General features: G+C 45.9%; 1 protein-coding gene across 6 annotated transcripts in view; it reads left to right on the forward strand.

The window, feature by feature from the left end:
* The window catches only part of LOC126926808 (A disintegrin and metalloproteinase with thrombospondin motifs 3-like), a 163,004-nt gene that overhangs the window by 18,884 nt on the left and 125,632 nt on the right, over positions 1–18,488 (forward strand). The window lies entirely within an intron of this gene.

An 18,488-nucleotide genomic window follows, 5' to 3' on the forward strand; every position in this document is an offset into this window, starting at 1 on the left:
AAAAGGACATCGGGGCCTTTCTTTTGGAATTTTTGGGAAGACCCCCAATACTTTAGTCTAGACTTTTTATTATAGCTGCACTTAAATAATAAAACTCAGAAGTAGTTGTTTATGATTTAATCCGACTATGTTTACCCGAGATTTATGACAGTAGGCTTGGGCTCGAAGTGACACAACTGGTCGCTAAACGTAGCCACGGTCATGGCATGGACGTTTTTACCTAACAAAGCTATGGAGTAATTGTATAGATCTCCTTAAAAATATAGTTGACCCGAGGGGTACAGAGACGAGTATATAAGTGCAGTTCCATTTGGACTGAGGGAGTTCTACTTATACTGTAGACAAGTAAGTTGAGTTCTACTTATATCGTAGACAAGTAAGTTGAGTTACACTTGAATTGTGGACAAGTAAGCTCAGTACGACTTAGACTTTGGAAGAAGACGTATTTGTTATCCCTTTGACCGTGGATTCGTTATTGAACCTAAGATCATTGTCATTGGCATCTCGAGTATCTAATTGCCACAGTTACTTGCCAACTCTGTACCATATCGGTACTGTAATCATGTCGGTACCAGTAAATACTATCCATATCGTATAACAACAATGGTTAATCCAAATGAAGATTCGTTACACGCCCCTAATCCCAATGAGAACTCGAGATATGTGTATTTTTCTTTTCTTTTTGCTTAAAAGATTTCCTGTTTATTGTCACATTAGAATGTCAGATTCTTTTGGCACACGAAGGCTTCGTAAATATCAGAAGGAATATAGCGTGGAAAAATGTTGTTTTATTTTTAAAGTTCTACGCTTCGCTACTTTTTTCCTAGTACGTTCGCTTTAGCAATAAAACTGACTTTTTCGCCCGTTAAAAACGGATTACGCAGACGCGCTCACGCAGCACGTGCCCAGAACGAATGTTGCGAGTCGATATTTTCTTTTGCGAATCGCTCTCGTTATTTCGTTCGAAATGTTACCGTGCGGATATCAGACAGCCATTGGAAGTTATTAGACGTTAAAATATGGCGACAGCTTCGCGTATTCCACCAGTTTCTCGATATTCCCCTTCGAACCTACAAATTGCTTCCGTATCTCGCCAACAGCTAGTCCTCGTATCTTACGCAGACGTCGATTAGAAGTAGAATTTTCGATAAAATTTAAATTTCCCTTTTCAGTTCGTACTTCGATTTATGGACTCGTACATACGTTTCTCTCTTATATATTACGTGCATTTGCATATATATCTGTTTCTCTATCCCATGCGTCGTAGTTTTTGGATGAAACCAACAGCTTGTACACACGTGCAAGATTTTATTTTTCGTGATAAATCGAACAAGAATATATTCTTTCGTGCTTCTTAATTGAGTGACATTACACCAGGTGAATAATGCACTCGAATAAACGATTTTTCTTAATACTTATAAATTACGCGACGCGTTAACATTCAATTAATTCATAAAGGAAAGCATGATAATTATATGAATCAACTTTAAGAAAATAAGTGTAATTTTTAATATTAAATAACGAATAATAGAAAAGATGGAATAAATAAGTTAACAATAAAATGATAAACAATACGCGTTTGCTTATTTACAAAAATCAAAATATAAGCAGCTTAAGTAACTCAATATTTTATGGAACGTTCTTCAAAATCAATAACTACATTGTGTTCTTTCCATTCGAAAAAATTCTGTAACGTAATTTCCGCACTAAAGGACCTTCTATCGTAGCATTTTCGTCAGAGAATTTCAAATAATCTAGTTCTGCTTCGAAATCTTTTTATTACCTTTTTTTATTACGCCTTTGAATCCATCGAAAGATTTATATTAAAATTTTTACTTTGCCACTACTTTCTTTATGTCGCTGCATATCAATTATTTATTGAAGCTACTTCGTTCTAACGTGGCAATCATTCACCAGTTCAGCACAGGCTAGCGCACATTTTACGAGACGGATTTTCCATGCGTCGAAGTCGCAAATGTCGTTACACGTGTACCGGGGAGTATCGACAAATATCAAAGTCATACGAGTGTGGTCAGGAAGGCGAACGCAGGAAGGGCGGCATTGGACAAGCCAAAGAGGCCGGAGGGACCGAAGAGGATACGTATCAGACCAGAAGCCATCCTCGTCAAAGTAGGGCAAGACAAGGAGTGGATCCAGGTCTACAAAGACTTGATGGGGGCAAGGGAGACCCTAAAAAAGAGCTGTGGAATTAGGAGGACCAGAACAGGTGACATTCTGATCGAGCTGAAAGCAGGTAGCAACGCCAAAAAGACCGCGGCGGATATGAACACGGCGCTAAGAGGCAAGGTGAGAGCGCTACCAATGCGCGACAAGACCTCCGTAGAGATCAGGGATATAGACCCGCTCGTAGGCAAGGAAGAACTAGCCAGGGAGATAGTAATGCAACTGGGCATAAGCGACATCACTGAGGTCGAAGTAAAGACCCTAAAAATGGCGCCGTGGGGCACCCAATCGGCAATAGTGACGATGCCGAAAGCCTATCTGGCCAAAGAGGGGGCGAGCCGGAAGATCAGAACCGGCTTGACGATAGCCTCGATAAAGGCACTACCCAATGTGGTAAAGTGCTTCAGATGTCACATGTTCGGACATATCGCGAACAAATGCACGGCGATAAGCCCTGGAAAGGAGATTTGGAGGAAGTGCGGAGCCAAAGACCACACGATAGCTGCTTGCGTCAACGCACCCTGCTGCTCCATCTGCAGCAAGGAGAAAGGAGTGAAATTTGACCACGTAACCGGATCCCTGGCTTGTCCAGAATATAGAAGGCGGTTGAAAGCGAATAGATGAGGATACTGCAGATAAACCTCAACAGATGCAAGCTGGCGCAGGACATGATGCACCAATGCGCGATCGAACTTAGGCCGGATATAATAATAATTTCCGAGCCGAACAGGCAGCTACCGCACTGGTTTAATGACACCAAAGGAGACGCCTCGATATGGGTCACACTCCTCAATGGCAAACTGCCTGATGAAACAACAGAGGTCAAGAGCGACGGGATAGTGGGCGTCCGCATCGGCGACGTCTTCTGCTTCAGCGGATACTGTTCGCCCAACATAAATAAGCTAGCATACTCCAAATACATAGACACGCTGTCGACTATGACGAAGAGCGTTGCTAGAAGACACGACAAGGTCGTCGTGGCGGGAGACTTCAACGCAAAGTCAACCTGTTGGGGAGGATCGACCACAGACAAGAGAGGGTGAGTCTTAATGGAGGCACTAAGCGGCCACCGGGTGTTTCCATTGAGGCTCAAGGAAAAGTACACCTTCTTCATGAACGGGAAGACGAGCTTCCCCGACATAATAAGCGTATCCAACAAGGTCAGCGAGATACACGCCGGAAGCGCGGTCTTGGACAAATACTCGGCCTCGGACCATCTGTACGTGCTCCACAGGTTTAAGGCGAGGAAGACCCGAACCGTATCGAAGTTCTACAGGTACGTGACCAAGGACATGTCGCCGGAGGAGTTCCTGAGCAGATTCGACGACACAATGAAGAAGGAGGACCTCAGCGCGGCTATCGGAGAGGATGGGGCCGAACCCTTGCAAAAGAGCATCGAAGGTACGTGCGAAGGGATGCTAAGGAAGTCGAACTGTGCGGCGAGCCGCAAGTACGCGAACTACTGGTGAAACCCGATGATCGCGGAACTGAGAGCGCAGGCGCACAAAGCGCTCAGGAAGGTGACGAGAGAAAGGAGGAAGAATGCCGGCAACACCGAGCCCCTCGTCAACGCCTACAAGGAGATCCGAAGGCAGTTAAAAAAGGAGATCGCCCGCAGAAAAAAAAACAGCTTGGGCAGAATACTGCAAGATGCTGGAGAGCGACCCTTGGGGCAAACCCTATCGCACGGTCATGAAGAAATGTAAAAGCAAGGGACCAACCAACGACATGCAGATCGACATGGTGAAGGCAGTCCTACAGAGGCTATTCACCTTGGGACACGGACCCCCCCCCCCCCCATTATGAGGGCCGCGAAGAGGCAGAGACCGAAGAAGAAGGAGATATTAGCCTCAGCGTCACCATCGGCGAAGGCGATGTCGTCGATGCCGCCGGAAGAATGAACACCAAGAAGGCTGCAGGAGTCGATGGCGTGCCGGGCGAGATCGCGAAGCTGGTAGCGAGTCGCAGGAGCGAGCTCGTGACAAGGGCGTTCAACGGCATCACCGAATCAGGAAGGATCCCAGACTGCTGGAAGACGGCTAGAGTAATACTGCTAAGGAAACCGGGAAAGGATCCCTGTCTCCCTAACGCGTACCGGCCGATAAGCATACTCCCAACCATGAGCAAGATCTGGGAAAAATGCTTTAAGAAGATCATCGAGAGATGCATCGGAATGGACCCGTTCCATCGGAGGCAATATGGCTTCAGAAAGAAGAGGAGTACGGTAGATGCCATCACGCAGGTGATGAAGTTTGCCAACATCTGCAAACGGAAGAAGGTAGTATGCGTGATGATCACCCTGGATATTAGCAATGCCTTCAATTCGCTCAGCTGGAAGATCATATACGAGGAATTTGACAAGAGGAAGCTGCCATGGAAGGTCAAAAGGCTAATCGGCAGTTACCTATCCGGAAGGAGGATCATCGTGAGCAACCAGCACGGCACGGTGGAGCACGAGGTGGCGGCGGGAGTTCCGCAGGGATCCATCCTCGGACCATTCCTGTGGAACTTGGTATACGACCGGTTGCTCGAGAGACTCGACAACATGCCAATGGTCAGAGCAACCGCCTTCGCGGATGATCTGGCCATCACATGTTCCGTCGGGAGGAACGAAGAGGCCTCCGCCAAGGTCAACAAGATGCTAAGGATCGCCAACGATTGGTGCACGAGTGTCGGACTCACCCTGGCGAGAGAAAAGACGGAGGTCATGCTCATCACAAGCTTGCGAGTGCCGAGAGTGGTGAAACTCAGGTTGGGCTCCTCGGACATCGAAACGGTCGATCGCATCAGGTATCCCGGAGTCGTCATCGACTCCAGTCGGAGGTTCGGTGCGCATATCGAGATGGTGTGTAACAGAGCCGACAAGTTAATAGGAGCCCTTAGGGGAATTCTACCCAACATCAACGGGCCGCCCAGCTTGGCTCGTAGGCTCTACTACAATGTGTGGGAGTCCATCGTAACTTACGGAGCACCGGTGTGGGCTAGAGCAGCGAATACCGATAAGAACAGGAAAAAGCTGAAACGAGCACAACGAACGGCCCTGTGCATAACAACGACGGCATACCGTACCGTCTCCCACGCGGCACTTTGCGTGTTGACCGGGAATCTCCCGATTTACATAAAGATAAAGATGCTCGGAGAGACCTACGAGAGGAACAAGATCCATGGGTCCAGGATTGGCACGGATGACGGCAGCAAGCTGAAGGAGGAACTGGAGGCGATTCGCAAGAAGGCCCAAGAGGACTGGCAGAAGGAGTGGAACAACTACAAAAAGGAAAATATCACAAAGAAATTAATACCGAGTGCGCTGCTATTTACCAAAAAGAAGATGGACATCGATCACCACACCATGCAGCTGCTAACCGGGCATGGGAGCTTCGGTGTCTATAGGAAAAGGAATGGCAAGGACAGCGACAGCAACTGTCTCGACTGTGGAGACCCGAACGACGATGCAGAGCACGCCCTCTTCGCGTGCCCGAAGTGGACGGACAGAAGGATCGAGCTGGAGAACGCTCTGGGCGGGAAGATAGACGTGGGCAATCTGATCGCCACGGTGACCGCCAAGGACGAGAGCTGGAATAAATTCAGGCAATTCTGCAAGACCGTCATGTGTCACAGGAGGGTGACAGCGAGGGCCTGGGAAGAGGCAAGGAGGAGAACGAGCGAAACAACAACTACGCGGAGCAATGAGGGCAAGAACATGAAACAACGAAAAACCGCAGAAGGAGACCAGCCCAGTATTCTGAACTGGCTGAGAGGACGACATGAGCAGTAACTGCCCGAAGAAGTAGATACAACGGGGCACGAAAGGACAACCCTGATGACTGCCGACAGGTTTTACCGGGGTTGTCTGCCCTCTATGCGGAGGAAGAAGGAGGAGGGGTTTTTAGTGGGTATGGCAACGACATCCGACTGACTCCCAGATAACCCAGTGATGCGGGTCACTGGGCATGCGTAATAGCATTTTCCCCTCCCCACGCAAAAAAAAGTCATACGAGTAGCATTGAATCGGTGGAAATATCGAATTTCGAAAGTTTGATTCGACGTGTCCAAGATACGAGATTCCAAAGAGAAAGTTCGCCGTCAGGTCGACGATATCGATTTAATATTGCATGCGATTTATTTTCGTTCGCTGAATCAGTGAACTTCTACATTTCACGCGGTTCATCGAGCCGAATGATTTTTCTGCATACAAAGGGCTGGAAATTTGAAACATACTGTAGCCTAAACCGGTCGCCGGATTAAACTCGACGAAGCTTCGAATCGAGAAAAACGTGCAATCGTAATCTGGCTTTTACGAAAATGGACACAACGACGTTACCGGACAAATAACGAAATTCTTGTCCATTATTGAAATTCTATTGAAATTCTATTAAATCGCCAACTACGTTCTTATTGAAATTTTCATTTATTTCTTTTTAAACGCACGATCGAATTTATCGCACGCGTACTCTTCTGATTATATTCTATCGTTGATATTATTACGACGAACATTGTACATAAAAATTTAGAAAGTTACTATGCACAATGTTTGATTTTTCCTCAATTTTACTTTAACGAATTTCGAGTTTTAGTTTACGTTACTTAGAAAGTTCGAATTTTCTCCGTTTATGGCAATACGAAACTATTAGGTCGTCCGAAAAGTTTCTTTCGTTCTATAAGGAAATAATGGATGCACATTTTCCGTTTTATATTATTTTATTGAATTACCTATGATCCGTTTTGTTTTATCAAACTAAAGATCACAATGTTCGACAGATTAGGTTTTATGTTTGTATAAAGATGCGTCGTTGAAAAAGACGTCTCTTTGAAAGAAAGACACTTTCCGGACAACCCAACATACAGGGTTGGTAACTGGTGGTACAAGCGGGAAGGGGGTGATTCTACGCGAAAAAAGAAGTCGAAAATATAGAATAAAAATTTTTCGTTCGAGGTTTTATTTTTATAACGTTGGAACGCTTTCTCAAGCCATTGGGTATATCGCACCGAATAATTTCGAAATTTCACTGGAGCTGTAACGAGATAAAACTATGGTGATTATTATTATTATACGTGCAAAATGCGGAACAGATTTGAAAATGTATCACACAAGTATCGGAAAAAAGATGATCGAATTATTGGAAAAACCAATTTTGTTCGCTACGTCGATAAGCCACGGTAAATAGCGAGATCGTTTTTGAGACTAATAGTGCGTTTAAAACTATTGTTCATACCGTGTGCTAATTTTTCACTAATACTAAATAAACTACGTTCACAAGTAAATGTCCAGAATAACGTAATTTCCATCTGCATCGTCGGTTTCGTTTCAAATTTCACTGTTATAATTCTCGCAGCGATTCCTGTCTCGTTACAGCGTTAACAAACTTTCGGAAAGTGTCGCGTAATGCGCATTTGGAAAAAATTTTCCGTTGCGAACGTTGGAATAGCAGCGCGAGCCACCGCGCAAACAGCGGGAAACAATTTTTCCTTGGAAAACTTGGAAGCTCGTGTCATCGTTTAGAACACGTACCTGCGTTGTGTTTTATCGATGTTCGGTACTTTGAAGTCTAAGTATAAACCTTGCTTGCACGGTGCAACTAATCCGTGACAAATCGAGCAAAGTAGAGGCTGCATTTCATCGAATCAAGGAACGTTTGACGTGTACACCGTGACATACAGAAACTTGTACATCTCTGAAAGCCAACGCTTTGATGTTTAACGATGAATGCTCAATTCTCAGAAACGATGCTGTCGTTGAAATTAAGCTAGTCGTTTCTGCCGGTGTACGCGGAATTTCCTTTCTATGGGCTCTCGCGTACAAACGTGTTTATGTTCATTTGCACCGTCTTTCTAAACGAGAGGTCTAATCAGTTTGTAGAGCCGATTTATCGGTTTCTGTGCGTACAGCTGCGTTACCGTTCGTCGAACGAATCATGCAAACCAGACAATTGCCCGATTTTAAGACGCGACGCGATAAACGCGAACAACTGGTTCAGTGGGACGACGATAATATCGATCAGAACGTTCTACGTAAAATTAGTTAGAAACGATCCGCCTGTTACGATCGAACTTGGGCTATTGGCATCGATTGTGGTAGTTACACTTGGCTAGCAAGTGTAATTAGAAGAATACGAATCCTTGGCAAATTAACGAATAGTTTCTTTCGAAATTTACTCTTAACCGAAGCATTTATCTTTTATACGATATCATACACAGCAACTGGAGAACCCGGAGAAGCGTTACCATTGCGAGAATTACGCTCAGCTAATAAACGCAAACGAACGAGAGACAAATATTCTGATAAGTTCGGCAAGCAAATGTTATCTCGTTTCTAGAAATAATTGTTAATAAGGAATATGCTAACAAGGAATTTGCTAATAACCGTAAGGTTGTATTAAGCGTACGGTTTATGCTAAATATAAATTGCACGAATGCGACGACAGTTCGTAACAAATTGAGTTCGATAACGACAATGTTAATTGTTTATCGTTTGTGCAACGCTATGAAGCGATTCTTCTCGAAAAATTGCAAGTGCCGAAACGACGGTAATTAACGCCATATTATTATAAAATAAATTCTAGGTAGTTTTAACTGTAGATTACTGTAGATTAGATTTATACTGTTTGAATAAATTCTCGCTCGTAAGTATTTGCGCGAATGCTGGTCTCGTGCGAAACGTGATAATTAAAATTGCGGATTTTTAGCATACGCAATACACGCAAGAAGATATAAAATTGCACAAATATTTGAGATATAATTGTAGATGAAACTTTCAGCCTGAGATCCAATCGAACCGGTAGCCTTTCTAAAACCGATCTCTAGTTTCAAATCAACTTTAAATTTCAGCCTGTTTTTATGAGAAAATTCTCAAACTAATATGATGCTCCTCGGAGAGCTCTTCTCTGCCTTCTCTTTCGCTCTCCACTCGTCTCCCCCTAAAGAACAGCGTAATAGGACTACGTGTGCTCGTAGTCGGAGACAAAATTGGCGTTCAGGTGATATTCTACGGGAGCTTATTTTTCTAGATGACTCGTAACCCTGGCAAGTGTCAGTCTTTAATCTCTTAACGTACAATTTTGCTCCGCCTAACCGGTCAAAGACGCGCAATTTCTTCCTCGATCTACGTTCGCGATCTAAAGACGCTCGATTATACGCACACAGAGACGCACGAAGATACTCGAAGACTCTTAGAAACTTTTCACTTTTTCTATATTACACGAAATATTTAGAAACTTCATTAACAGCACGATTACTCGATGATGGCGGCAAGCAGAACGGACACGTGCACGACGCTCCGTAGGCATAACCGAAATATCTGGGTAAATTAAAGAACTCGGGCGGAAAAGTGCACGAAAGTGAAGTTTCTAGTGCTCCGGAATGAGTGGGAATACAAGAAATAGGGGAGCTCGCTGGTATAAAAGCGAGAGAAACGATTGAAAGTGCTGTGTGTGGAAAGTGAGGTTAGGGGCAGAGCGAAGGCCATCTTGGGTCGCGAGACCGAAGCGCCACCGATGCGGGCTACCTGGGTAACCAAGGAGTGGGAGAGCGCCCCCGTGGAGGGCCAGTCTAAACTCCCCGCGTCGAACAGTGATAGGGACTCTGCGAGTTTAAGTATCCGGTCATCAGACAGACGACTGGCGACCTTACGACGACATCGGCAAGTATTTAGGACACGAATCGCATACACGCGGAAGGATACACCTCAAACATAAATATATATATATGTATATTAAAGTCATAAACACAATATGGACAAGTACTACAAGGTAAGTAAACCTACGGCTCAGGGGGTTTCGGAGCTTCCAGGCCCCGTCGGGGATTCGAGTAGCGTCCCAGGCTCGACCCGACGGTCACCCAACGACTGGACGAACGGCGAGGGGAAGGTCGATCCCAGGGCCTCCCCTCGTTCGGTAAACACGACCGGGGACCAAGAAACACCCGCAGTTGTCACAGAGGGAAAGATGTGCAAAAAAAGCACAAGAAGATACCTCGAATTTGATGAAGACATCGCGGGATTCATCGAGGATGTCGAGATGCCAATGCAGGCACTCAAGGATAAGACACCACCCACCGTAAAGGCGACCCGATTCGCAAAGGAAAAAATCCCGAAAGGTGACAAGATCACCAGATATTTGAGAAAGTCCCCAGTGGAGGGGAGTGCGTGCAAGACAACGAGAAGCCTGGCCAGAAGCCAGCCGATGGCAACGAAGGACGAAGCGGCCAGCACCTCGGAGCTAGACACACCGGCGGAAATGTCGGACAGCGGCAGCGAAGCGGCGGCACCAAGGGAATGTCTCAGGAGGAAGGCCATGGCGAACAGAGCAACGGCCGAGACCGAAAGCAATGACGAGGACAGTATCGTCATCAAAATGAGCGAATGGAAGGCGATGACGGAAATCATCACAGAAGTCTTCCGCGAAATCCAATACATAGGTAGCAGACTCTACCTCATGAGCAAAAAGGATACCGACATCAAGAAAAGGAGGGACGCTATCAGTAAAAAAGCGTCCAAGCTCCACTCGATGTTGGACGAGATGAGGCTCAAGAGGAACGCTAGGACAGTCACGGCCACCAGGATGACCACCCCTCCGGGGAGGAGTGAGGAGAAGGAAGGAAAAAGGAAGGAGAGATCGCCCGTCGAGGGGAAGGGCGACACCAAGAAAAAGAGACCAACGACCGTGGAGGCCTCCTACGCAGGAGCCTGTGCCGGCAACAGCTCGGCAAAAGCGACTACGGACTGCACGGACAGCGATGTAAAGGAAGACTGGATCCCTGTCCGCGGAAAGAGAGGAAAAAGAACGGACACCCCGACGGTGGTCAGGAAGGCGAACGAAGGAAGGGCGGCATTGGACAAGCCAAAGAGGCCGGAGGGACCGATGAGGATACGTAACAGACCCGAAGCCATCCTCGTCAAAGTAGGGCAAGACAAGGAGTGGATCCAGGTCTACAAAGACTTGATGGGGGTAAGGGAGACCCTAAAAGCGAATAAATGAGGATACTGCAGATAAACCTCAACAGATGCAAGCTGGCGCAGGACATGATGCACCAATGCGCGATCGAACTTAGGCCGGATATAATAATAATTTCCGAGCCGAACAGGCAGCTACCGCACTGGTTTAATGACACCAAAGGAGACGCCTCGATATGGGTCACACTCCTCAACGGCAAACTGCCTGATGAAACAACAGAGGTCAAGAGCGACGGGATAGTGGGCGTCCGCGTCGGCGACGTCATCTGCTTCAGCGGATACTGTTCGCCCAACATAAATATGCTAGCATACTCCGAATACATAGACACGCTGTCGACTATGACGAAGAGCGCTGCTAGAAGACACGACAAGGTCGTCGTGGCCGGAGACTTCAACGCAAAGTCAACCTGTTGGGGAGGATCGACCACAGACAAGAGAGGGAGAGTCTTAATGGAGGCACTAAGCAGCCACCGGGTGTTTCCACTGAGGCTCAAGGAAAAGTATACCTTCTTCATGAACGGGAAGACGAGCTTCCCCGACATAATAAGCGTATCCAATAAGGTCAGCGAGATACACGCCGGAAGCGCGGTCTTGGACAAATACTCGGCCTCGGACCATCTGTACGTGCTCCACAGGTTTAAGGCGAGGAAGACCCGAACCGTATCGAAGTTCTACAGGTACGTGACCAAGGACATATCGCCGGAGGAGTTCCTGAGCAGATTCGACGACACACTGAAGAAGGAAGACCTCAACGCGGCTATCGGAGAGGATGGGGCCGAGCCCCTGCAAAAGAGCATCGAAGGTACGTGCGAAGGGATGCTAAGAAAGTCGAACTGTGCGGCGACCCGCAAGTACGCGAACTACTGGTGGAACCCGATGATCGCGGAACTGAGAGCGCAGGCGCACAAAGCGCTCAGGAAGGTGACGAGAGAAAGGAAGAAGAACGTCGGCAACACCTAGCCCCTCGTCAACGCCTACAAGGAGATCCGAAGGCAATTAAAAAAGGAGATCGCCCGCAGCAAAAAAAACAGCCTGGGCAGAATACTGCAAGATACTGGAGAGCGACCCTTGGGGCAAACCCTATCGCACGGTCATGAAGATATGTAAAAGCAAGGGACCAACCAACGACATGCCGATCGACATGGTGAAGGCAGTCCTACAGAGGCTATTCACCTTGGGACACGGACCCCCCCCCCCCCCCCCATTATGAGGGCCGCGAAGAGGCAGAGACCGAAGAAGAAGGAGATATTAGCCTCAGCGTCGCCATCGGCGAAGGCGATGTCGTCGATGCCGCCGGAAGAATGAACACCAAGAAGGCTGCAGGAGTCGATGGCGTGCCGGGCGAGATCGCGAAGCTGGTAGCGAGTCGCAGGAGCGAACTCGTGACAAGGGCGTTCAACGGCATCACTGAATCAGGAAGGATCCCAGTCTGCTGGAAGACGGCCAGAGTAATACTGCTAAGGAAACCGGGTAAGGATCCCAGTCTCCCTAACGCGTACCGGCCGATAACCATACTCCCAACCATGAGCAAGATCTGGGAAAAATGCTTTAAGAAGATCATCGAGAGATGCATCGGAATGGACCCGTTCCATCGGAGGCAATATGGCTTCAGAAAGAAGAGGAGTACGGTAGACGCCATCACGCAGGTGATGAAGTTTGCCAACATCTGCAGACAGAAGAAGGTAGTATGCGTGATGATCACCCTAGATATTAGCAATGCCTTCAATTCGCTCAGCTGGAAGAGCATATACGAGGAATTTGACAAGAGGAAGCTGCCATGGAAGGTCAAAAGGCTAATCGGCAGTTACCTATCCGGAAGGAGGATCATCGTGAGCAACCAGCACGGCACGGTGGAGCACGAGGTGGCGGCGGGAGTCCCGCAGGGATCCATCCTCGGACCATTCCTGTGGAACTTGGTATACGACCGGTTGCTCGAGAGACTCGATAACATGCCAATGATCAGAGCAACCGCCTTCGCGGATGATCTGGCCATCACATGCTCCGTCGGGAGGAACGAAGAGGCCTCCGCCAAGGTCAACACGAGGCTAAGGATCGCCAACGACTGGTGCACGAGTGTCGGGCTCACCCTGGCGAGAGAAAAGACGGAGGTCATGTTCATCACAAGCTTGCCGAGAGTGGTAAAACTCAGGTTGGGCTCCTCGGACATCGAAACGGTCGATCGCATCAGGTATCTCGGAGTCGTCATTGACTCCAGTCGGAGGTTCGGTGCGCATATCGAGATGGTGTGTAACAGAGCCGACAAGTTAATAGGAGCACTTAGGGGAATTCTATCCAACATCAACGGGCCGCCCAGCTTGGCTCGTAGGCTCTACTACAATGTGTGGGAGTCCATCGTAACTTACGGAGCACCGGTGTGGGCTAGAGCAGCGAATACCGATACGAGCAGGAAAAAGCTGAAACGTGCACAACGAACGGCCCTGTGCATAACAACGACGGCATACCGTACCGTCTCCCACGCGGCACTTTGCGTGTTGACCGGGAATCTCCCGATTTACATAAAGATAAAGATGCTCGGAGAGACCTACGAGAGGAACAAGATCCATGGGCCCAGGAGTGGCACGGATGACGACTGCAAGCTGAAGGAGGAACTGGAGGCGATTCGCAAGAAGGCCCAAGAGGACTGGCAGAAGGAGTGGAACAACTACAAAAAGGAAAATATCACAAAGAAATTAATACCGAGTGCGCTGCTATTTACCAAAAAGAAGATGGACATCGATCACCACACCATGCAGCTGCTAACCGGGCATGGGAGCTTCGGTGTCTATAGGAAAAGGATTGGCAGGGACAGCGACAGCAACTGTCTCGACTGTGGAGACCCGAACGACGATGCAGAGCACGCCCTCTTCGCGTGCCCGAAGTGGACGGACAGAAGGATCGAGCTGGAGAACGCTCTGGGCGGGAAGATAGACGTGGGCAATCTGATCGCCACGGTGACCGCCAAGGACGAGAGCTGGAATAAATTCAGGCAATTCTGCAAGACCGTCATGTGTCACAGGAGGGTGACAGCGAGGGCCTGGGAAGAGGCAAGGAGGAGAACGAGCGAAACAACAACTACGCGGAGCAATGAGGGCAAGAACACGAAACAACGAAAAACCGCAGAAGGAGACCAGCCCAGTATTCTGAACTGGCTGAGAGGACGACATGAGCAGTAACTGCCCGAAGAAGTAGATACAACGGGGCACGAAAGGACAACCCTGATGACTGCCGACAGGTTTTACCGGGGTTGTCTGCCCTCTAAGCGGAGGAAGAAGGAGGAGGGGTTTTTAGTGGGTATGGCAACGACATCCGACCGACTCCCACATAACCCAGTGATGCGGGTCACTGGGCATGCGTAATAGCATTTTCCCCTCCCCACGCAAAAAAAAAAAAAAACAGCACGACGAGCCACGATTATACGTGATTGTGAAATTTCTAAAATTTCTAATTTCTCTGCGAAACCGTATCCAGAAGTTACATAAAATATTCGTCGCGCAAAGACGATGAAAATATTTGAGCAGTCAATTATTCGCTGTGTTAAGCCACGATATTTAGCGAAACGATCTTTATCACCAGTTGTAATGTTTAAGACTACTTCTATTCATGCTGTATACTAATTTTTCGCTAAATGTATATTTGCCATAAATGTTACAATTACAAGACATCATAACTGTTACAAGAGAAGTTTGTAAAGTTGCGATATGAAGGTTGATGTTTTTAATTAAAAAATTTTTGATCGCGAATAACCGTTAAAACGGATTAAAGTTTTTTTGATTGCCGGTAATCGTTATCGACGAGAGAAATTTCATTTTGGTTACCAGTAACCAACATAAATAACCGGATTTTTAAATATTTTTTTTTTTTCTGTTACGAGTAACTGTTATCCGTGGCGAGAAAATTTTATTTTGGTTATCGATGACCATTATCGATGGCAAAAATTTGCTCTACATTGTCAATTATCACTGGCTATATTATCAATCGTTATTAACGTCACTGATAATTATTGGGTTGGAAACTAGGTGATTGCGAATTTTGTCAATATCATCTAATGACAAAACCCGCAATCACCTAGTTAACAAGCCAATAGTACGTGTGTTCGCAGTTATTCATAAAACTTGTGTGTTTTATCGAGCAAACAAAAAGATATGAAAATATATGAAACGAATAGGATGAAAGATATCGCAGTAGAATATTTTTATTAACAGTTGCACCGTGATATCTTTTATCTTATGCTTTGTTTCGTACATTTTCGTATCTTTTTCTTTGCTTAATAAAACATATCAGTTTTATAATTAGGCTTCTTTACGTTGCCAGTGAAAACCGATTATCAGCAATGTCAATAAATATCGACGATAGTCGAATGTGACTAGAAAATATTTTTTTCATCGACATTGCTTGGCGATAATCGAAAATCAATTTCGCCATCGATAATGGTTATCGGTAACCAAAGCAAAATTCGGTTTTCCTTGATAATGGTCACTGTTCGATAACCGAACAAAAATTCAGGTCACTTCCATTGATTACTGTTTCAAATTAAATTCCCATGATCTAAAATTATTATCGAGCGACCGAGGAACAAATCGAATCGTTCGTAATGATTATTCGTAATCAGAATTATTAACGATTAAAATTCTTGAATCGTATCGCTTTTGGAGAAATTGAAAACTGGCTTTCGTTTAAATAAAAACTAGTTTCTACCCAATGATTTTCCTGCCAAAAAATATTTAACGTAGTTGTTATTTTGGAGCTTCGCTTGTAACTTCCACGTAGATTCCCAGATTGATTTCTAATTTTCCTATTGTAATATAACAATTAATACGATATAATATAATAATCTTAATGTTAGATTATAAATATTAACATTGTAGGATTTTCTTATTTATTTATTTTATTTGGGTATGGTCGTTGTCACAAGATCACCGGCGATCTATCGGTTTCGTGATTTCTTGCGTCTCCGACGTGACACTGGCAACCTCACCATACACGCCTATTACATCAATGCACTCGTGTTCAGTGTCTCCATACACTGCACTCGCATTCAGTGTCTCCATACACACCTATTACGTCAATGCACCCGCATTCAGTGTGTCCACACACGCCCAGTGCGGTAATATGATCTAACAAACTGAGACTCATCCGTGTACGAAATCGAAAATGATCTGTCATGTCATTACGGTCTGACCGGTAACTCACAAAATGCAACTGGCGCTTTGAATACTAACCGTAATGATACTGACTTTTGTGGTTTTTTTTCCATCCTACTTTATCATTGAACGTCCGATCGAAATTTTTGTTGTTAACCTGGGCCCTTTACCTATTTGGACAGTTAGTTAAGCCATAAAGAGACCAGTACAATATAATTTAGCTAAACTATAAAGGAACAAAATACCAGTTATATCAAGTTTAATGTTAGGAAAACCCAATATTTTAGATCCACCCGAGGACGTGTGATAATCAGAATGGCCGTGTCGGAGATGAAAGAACACCGGAGCCTCTCCTTTGAAGCGATGGGAGGACCCCCTTAGTGCTGTAATCCAGATTTCATCATAGCCGCACTAAGAAACTGTTGTAATTCTATCCGACTGTACTTATTCGAAATTTATGATAGTGAGCTCGGGATCGAGGCGACAACCGGTCGCTGAACGTAGTCGCGGTCAAGGGATGAACGTTTTATCTAACAAAGCCATGAAGTAACTCTATAGCTTTCCATAAAAAAAATACTTGGGACGGGGCACGACGGTAAACATTTCAACGATTTCTGTCCCGTGGCTCGCCACACGCAGACTTTGTCCTTCGGGTAAGACGATTGCCAGATGCCAACGCATCTTCGCAGTATATGTTTAGCTGGGCGAGGACCCGCTACGAATATTAAATTTCAATTACACAAAGTCTCTCAAATAGACAAATGGCCTGTGCCCCAACTACGGGAAGATAAGAGAAATCTATCCTTCCACGAACGACGCTTCTCGCTAGCAACTTTCCCCAAGGACAGCTAATATCTTTCTCTAACCACCAACATGGAAATTGACCAATTAACAGCAACGTCAATTTCCCTCACCCTTCGAACGAAGACATTTCTCCGCGAATCCGATGATCTCGTGCCCTTAGGCACACCCATCATAGTTTCCTTCGACAGCGTCACCGCGATGGAGAGTCACTCTCCAGTGCGATCTCATCAGTAATCGACCTGTCTTTCGTATACGTAATAATTGCCCCTTTCTCTAACGTACAGTGTAACTTAGGCGCTAACGAAGGGTAAAGTTCGTCATCCCTTTGACCGCGGATTCGTTATTGAGCCTAGGATCATTGTCATTAGCTTCTCGAGTATCTAATTATCGCGATTACTTGTCCAATTCCATCATAGTCATATTTGCACTAGTAAATATCTCCTCTATTGCATAATGATCACGTCTAGCGCTAATAGGGATTCGTTTCACGCCTTTAACCCTAACTCTAATCTTAACGCCAACCCGACATATATATGCATTTCTGATAATCATTTTCAACTCGCACAGGAAAGAAACATCACTGAGGCTACCGTGAATTAAATTCGCGTATCAAGTAACAGGATAGATACGATTCATACGAAGCTGTGCGTCGTTATTCGAGGTAGGAAAAGCTTTAGCAGTGATATCGAGAAAAGCGAAACTACGAAATCATCGCTGTCGTCGAGACAGAAATTGCTGCGAATATCGCGGAAAGCAGAGCGACGGTAAAGAGTATTACAGGAAAAAGTTGTTCGGAATATTAGCCTTGGCAAACATATTTCAAAGCCGTTGAATATGGCGAGATTGTCCGCTTTGTAAATATTTACCGAAAAACATGTCGTACGAAGCTGGGCAATAAACGCGTTTTTCCAGAGTTACAAACAAGTATCGTACGTATGAACCAAGTAACGACGAATTTTCCATTCCACGGCACGCGACAATTGACCGTATTATCAGCGTTTCGTCAGAGTTTCAAGAACTGCGTTTTCTTTTCTGTATTTATGGTTTCGCAACTGTAAAACGGAAGGTTTATTCTGGAGATGCGAGTTCGCGTGAACAACTAGCGCAACGAGTAAAAACACGCGGTTTTTGCAACTCGATCGAATTGTTAGCAACTGTGTGTACGAGATCGTATTACTCCCATCGTTGATCGATGTCAGGCTTCTATCCGAGCACACGGACAACGTTCTCCAACGACCAATCAAACATACCAGATAATAATTTTTCATTGTATCATTATTGTAGCTATTAACGACACGGGCTTGTTGTCGCATGATGAAAAGCATGCAACTGCGCTGACACGATAATACAGCGAACTTTTGCACGCTGCGATGGAAAACGCGTCGTTACCTGTTTCGTACGAACGATACTCG

The sequence above is a fragment of the Bombus affinis genome, unplaced genomic scaffold (genome assembly GCF_024516045.1).
Source record: "Bombus affinis isolate iyBomAffi1 unplaced genomic scaffold, iyBomAffi1.2 ctg00000059.1, whole genome shotgun sequence".
In the NCBI taxonomy this organism is placed as follows: Eukaryota; Metazoa; Arthropoda; class Insecta; order Hymenoptera; family Apidae; genus Bombus; species Bombus affinis.